Source organism: Rana temporaria, chromosome 13, assembly GCF_905171775.1.
Source record: "Rana temporaria chromosome 13, aRanTem1.1, whole genome shotgun sequence".
Taxonomy (NCBI): Eukaryota; Metazoa; Chordata; class Amphibia; order Anura; family Ranidae; genus Rana; species Rana temporaria.
Window position 1 is genome coordinate 205,846 of NC_053501.1, and position 6,658 is coordinate 212,503.

Consider the following 6,658-nt stretch of genomic DNA (forward strand, 5'->3'; position numbering starts at 1 on the left):
CATTGCTGCTTATCCATTGGTTGCTAGAGGTTATTGCACATAATTGCCGCTCACCCATTGGTTACTAGAGGTTACTGCACATCATTGCCGCTCACCCATTGGTTACTAGAGGTTACTGCACAACATTGCTGCTTATCCATTGGTTGCTAGAGGTTATTGCACAACATTGCCGCTCACCCATTGGTTACTAGAGGTTACTGCACATCATTGCCGCTCACCCATTGGTTGCTAGAGGTTACTGAACATCATTGCCGCTCGCCCATTGGTTGCTAGAGGTTACTGCACATCATTGCCGCTCGCCCATTGGTTGCTAGAGGTTACTGCACATCATTGCCGCTCACCCATTGGTTGCTAGAGGTTACTGTACAACATTGCCGCTCACCCATTGGCGAGCAGAGTCAGTGAAGGAATCAGATGTGAGCGGGGGAGGGAGATCGGTGCAGCAGGAGGGCGATTACAGAAACCGATCTCTCCCTGCAACAGCTGAAAGCCGGATTCTCCTCCTCCCCCTCTCTGCAGGGAGAGACACACAGAAGATCAGTTCCTGTAATCGCCCTGATGCTGCACCGATCTCCCTCCCTCCCGCTCACATCTGATTCCTTCACTGACTCTGCTCGCCAATGGGTGGGCGGCAATTATGTGCAGTAACCTCTAGCAACCAATGGGCGAGCGGCAATGATGTGCAGTAACCTCTAGCAACCAATGGCTGAGCGGCAATGATGATCTCCCTCCCTCCCGCTCACATCTGATTCCTTCACTGACTCTGCATGGAAGACACAGAGGAGGATCCTGGATCCCATTGAGGAGTTCAGAAGAACAGCCCCCCCCCCCCCAGTGTTTGCCCCTCGCTCCGCAATGCTGCCCTCCTCTCCTCTCCCGCCGGCAGCTTCTGCTTAGAGGATGGAGAACGGGGGAAGGGGACAGTAAGTACAGTGGATATAAAAAGTCTACAAATGTCAGCATGGCACATCTTGTTTTGCCCGCTCTTCTTTACAAAAACTCTCCAAATCTGTCAGAATACGAGGACATCTCCTGGGCACAGCCCTCTCCCCATCACCCCACAGCTTTTCATTGGGATTCAGGTCTGGGCTCTGGCTGGGCCATTCCTAAGCTTCAATCTTCTTCTGGTGAAGCCGTTCCTTTCTTCATTTAGAGGCGTTGCCATGCTGAACGTGGCGGCCCGTCCATTAAGGGCGCACTGGCGCCGCCCCCTCTGTCATGCCACCCCCCTCTATGTAAAATGAATAGATTCATGCATAGCATAAATCTATCCATGCCCGCTGTAGCCACGCCCTATTCAGGCGTCCCGCCCCTTTTCGGATGCCAGGTGCCTAAATTACAGTGACGGGGTGTTTTTTTGAAGCACCTGTGTGGAACCATAGGCTCTAATAGGCTTCAAAAATGGTGGACTTGGAGTGCAGAGCATTGCGATCGCAGTCCACCCCGGTGTGTTAGAAAAGCCAAAAAGTGTCACTTAGTGTCCGCCACAATGTCGCAGTCCCGCTAAAAATCACTGATCGCCACCATTACTAGTAAAAAATAAAATAAAAATAGCACTGATCAATGTATTGGTGTCACTGGTCCCCAAAAAGTGTCACTTAGTGTCCGATGTGTCCGCCACAATGTCGCAGTCCCGCTAAAAATCACTGATCGTCGCCATTACTAGTAAAAAATACAATAAAATAGCACTGATCAATGTATTGGTGTCACCGGTCCCCAAAAAGTGTCACTTAGTGTCCGCCACAATGTCGCAGTCCCGCTAAAAATCACTGATCGCCGCCATTACAAGTAAAAAATAAAATAAAATAGCACTGATCAATGTATTGGTGTCACTGGTCCCCAAAAAGTGTCAAAAGTGTACAAACACACGATCGGATGGTTTTTCCGACAGAATTCCGCTCAAGCTTGGCTCGCATACACACAGTCACACAAATGTTCTCGGAACTTTCCACCGTCAGAAAGGCCGTGATGTACAACACTACGACGAGCCGAGAAAATAAAGTTCAATGCTTCCGAGCATGCGTCAAATTGTTTCCGAGCATGCGTCGGAATTTTGCGCGTCGGAATTGCTACAGACGATTTCCGATTGGAATTTTTTCCATTGGAAAATTTGAGAACCAGCTCTCAAATTTTTGATGGCGGAAATTTCTACAGGAAAAGTCCGATGGAGCCGACTGACGGTTGAAATTTCCGACCAAAAGCTCCCATCGGACTTTTCTTCCGACCGTGTGTACGGGGGACCATGTATCGCCGCCTTTACTAGTAAAAAAAGTTATAAAAATGCCATAAATTTAACGCATTATTTGTAGACGGTATAACTTTTGCGCAAACCAATCAATAAACACTTATTGGGATTTTCTTTTACCAACAATATGTAACAGAATACGAATCGGCCTAAACTGATGAAGAAATGAGATTTTATTATTTATTTGTTTATTGGGAATGTTTTATAGCAGTAGGAAATATTGTTTTTCATTGAAGATTGTCGCTCTATTTTTGTTTATAGCGCCAAAAAAAAGACGCAGAGGTGATCAAATACCACCAAAAGAAATCTCTATTTGTGGGGAAAAAAGGGACGTGATTTTTATTTGGGTATAACGTCGCACGACCGCGCAATTGTCAGTGCCGAATCGCAAAACATTGCCCGGTCAGGACGTGGGTAAAAGCTTCCGGGGGTGAAGGGGTTAAACACAAATGTGGTGCAGCTCTGCGGAGTTACCAATCAGCTTTCATTGCCAAAGCTTGATGGAAGAAGCTGATTGGTTACTGAGCAAATTGGTAACTTTTGTTTGTCACTCTCCAGAGATTCAGGCATTTCTCTCGGGTCGGGTCACTATGACCTCACAGTGGATGTGATTAGCAAACGTTCTCATGGGCGATATAAGAGTCAGACTTTTAGAGATTTGTGCCGACAAGGAAGAGCTCTTATAACGGTAGGTTATGTTTTATTATATTTGATAGATATTTGTTGTGTTCTTAGTATTAGATTCTAAGCTAATCCCCCTGAGGAAGCTGCTAATCCCTGTAACACAACGCGTAGGGGAGGGGTCTGATGTCACGCCACTTATACATAGGACACGCGAGGAACAACCTACAGTGATAACTGTACATCTTCACAACCCAAGCTGGTGTACAGTGAGGGAAAAAAGGATTTGATTCTGTAGGTTTGCCCCCCTGACAAAGAAACGATCGGTCTCTATAATTTTATTGGTCGGTTTATTATAACGGTGAGAGACGGAATAAGAACAAAAATATGCAGGAAAACGCATTTGAAAAAAGTTATACATTTATTTGCATTTTAATGAGTGGAATAAGTATGTGAACCCCTCACAGAACGTGACTCAGTGATTGGTGGAGAATCCCTTGTTGGCGATCACAGAGGTCAGACGTTTCTTGGAGTTGGCCTCCAGGTTCTCACACCTCTCAGGAGGGATTTTCTCCTCTTTGCAGATCTTCTCCAAGTCATGAAGGTTTCCAGACTGACATTTGGGAACTCGAACCTTCAGCTCCCTCCACAGATTTTCTATGGGATTAAGGTCTGGAGACCGGCTAGGCCACTCCAGCACCTTAATGGTCTTCCTCTGGAGCCCCTCATTTGTTGCCTTGGCCGTGTGTGTTGGGTGATTGTCATGCTGGAAGACCCGTCCCCCACCCATCTTCAGTGTTCTGTCTGAGGGAAGAATGTTCTGATACAAGATATGATGGTATATGACCCCGCCCATCGTCCCTTTGATGCGGTGAAGTTGTCCTGTCCCCTTAGCAGAAAAACCCCCCAAAGCAGAATGTTTCCCCCTCCATGTATGACGGTGGGGGGATGGTGTTCTCCATGTATGACGGTGGGGGATGGTGTCCTCCATGTATGACGGTGGGGGATGGTGTTCTCCATGTATGACGGTGGGGGATGGTGTTCTCCATGTATGACGGTGGGGGATGGTGTCCTCCATGTATGACGGTGGGGGATGGTGTTCTCCATGGATGACGGTGGGGGGGATGGTGTTCTCCATGGATGGCGGTGGGGGGGATGGTGTTCTCCATGTATGGCGGTGGGGGATGGTGTTCTCCATGTTTGATGGTGGGGGATGGTGTTCTCCATGGATGATGGTGGGGGATGGTGTTCTCCATGGATGACGGTGGGGGATGGTGTTCTCCATGTATGATGGTGGGGGATGGTGTTCTCCATGTATGATGGTGGGGGGGGATGGTGTTCTCCATGTATGGCGGTGGGGGATGGTGTTCTCCATGTATGACGGTGGGGGATGGTGTTCTCCATGTATGACGGTGGGGGATGGTGTTCTCCATGTATGATGGTGGGGGGATGGTGTTCTCCATGGATGATGGTGGGGGATGGTGTTTTCCATGGATGATGGTGGGGGATGGTGTTCTCCATGGATGATGGTGGGGGATGGTGTTCTCCATGGATGACGGTGGGGGATGGTGTTCTCCATGGATGACGGTGGGGGATGGTGTTCTCCATGTATGATGGTGGGGGGGGATGGTGTTCTCCATGTATGGCGGTGGGGGATGGTGTTCTCCATGTATGACGGTGGGGGATGGTGTTCTCCATGTATGACGGTGGGGGATGGTGTTCTCCATGTATGATGGTGGGGGGATGGTGTTCTCCATGTATGACGGTGGGGGGGGGTGGTGTTCTCCATGTATGACGGTGGGGGATGATGTTCTCCATGTATGATGGCGGGGGATGGTGTTCTCCATGTATGATGGTGGGGGATGGTGTTCTCCATGTATGATGGTGGGGGATGGTGTTCTCCATGGATGACGGTGGGGGATGGTGTTCTCCATGTATGACGGTGGGGGGATGGTGTTCTCCATGTATGATGGTGGGGGATGGTGTTCTCCATGTATGATGGTGGGGGATGGTGTTCTCCATGTATGATGGTGGGGGGATGGTGTTCTCCATGGATGACGGTGGGGGATGGTGTTCTCCATGTATGATGGTGGAGGATGGTGTTCTCCATGGATGACGGTGGGGGATGGTGTTCTTAAGGTCATAGGCTCCTCCTCCTCCAAACACGGCGAGTTGAGTTGATGCTAAAGATCTAAATTTTGGTCTCCTCTGACCACAACCCCTCCCCCAGTTCTCCTCTGACCACAACCCCTCCCCCAGTTCTCCTCTGACCACAACCCCTCCCCCCAGTTCTCCTCGGAATCATTCAGATGTTGATTATCAGACATCAGACGGGCTGTACATGTGATCTCCTGATCAGGGGGACCTTGCGGGGGCTGCAGGATTTCAGTCCTTCCCGCTGTAGTGTGTTACCGATTGTTTCCTTGGTGACGATGGTCCCGGCTGAGATCAGTGACGTGATTCTCCCGTGTAGTTCTGGGCGGATTCCTCGCCGTTCTCTTGATCATTGATCCACCACGAGGGGAGATCTTGTATGGAGCCCCAGAGGGAGAGTGATCGTTATTTTGTGTTTCCTCCATTAGTGAATAATAATCCCACCTACAGTTGTCTCCTCCCACCAAACTGCTCGGCGAGGGTCTTGTAGCCCATCCCAGCCTTGTGTAGATCTCCGATCTTCTCCCCGACACCCTTGGACAGATCTTTGGTCTTCTCCATGGTGGAGAGATTGGAATCTGATTGGTTGCTTCTGTGGACAGGTGACTTTTATACAGGGAACAAGCTGAGATTAGGAGCACTCCCTTTGAGGCCGGGTTCACACTGGTACGACAAACCCTCCGACATCGGGAGCTCATGTCACATGACGTTTGAGAATCAATGTTTCCCTCTGGGAGGCGTCTTAATTGGTCGACACATGTAGGTCTGATTTTGAAAACGCTCCCTGTACTACTTTGATCCGACTTTGATCCCCATTGAATATCACTGAAGTCGGATCGCCGTCTTGCATGATCCGACTTTGTCATGTGACTTGTGCTCTGATGATCTTGAGGGGGAACTCCACGCCAAATTTAGAAAAAAACGGCATGGGTTCCCCCTCCAAGAGCATCCCAGACCCTTCGGTCTGGTATGGATTTTAAGGGGAACCTCCTACACTGAAAAAACGTTGTGGGGGTCCCTACAAAATCCATACCAGACCCTTATCCGAGCACGCAGCCCAGCCGGTCAGGAAAGGGGGTGGGGACAATCAAGCTCCCCCTCCTGAACAGTACCAGGCCGCATGCCCTCAACACAATTCCCCCCCCACCCTAAAGCACCTTGCCCCCATGTTGATGAGGACAAGGGCCTCTTCCGACAACCCTGGCCGTTGGTTGTCAGGGTCTGTGGACGGGGGGCTTATCGGAATCTGGGAGCCCCCTTCAATAAGGGGGCCCCCAGATTCCGGCCCCCCACACTATGTGAATGAGTATGGGGTACATTGTACCCCTACCCATTCACCTGGGGAAAAAAGTGTCAATAAAAATCACACTACAAAGGTTTTTAAAGTAATTTATTAGGCAGCTCCGAGGGTCTCTTCCAACTTCGGGGGTCTCTTTCAACTTCGGGGGTCTCTTCCAACTACAGGGATCTCTTATGACTTCTCCGCTCTCTCCAGCCACTTCTCCGCGTTCTCCGTTTTCTCTCCCGCTGTCCGGTGTCTTCAGTTGGCCTCCTCTGCTATCTTCTGCTCTTTTGCTAGTGGTTGCCCGGTCTCCTCCGTCGTCTTCTTCCCTCTTCTCTTCTTCCGATGATGACACA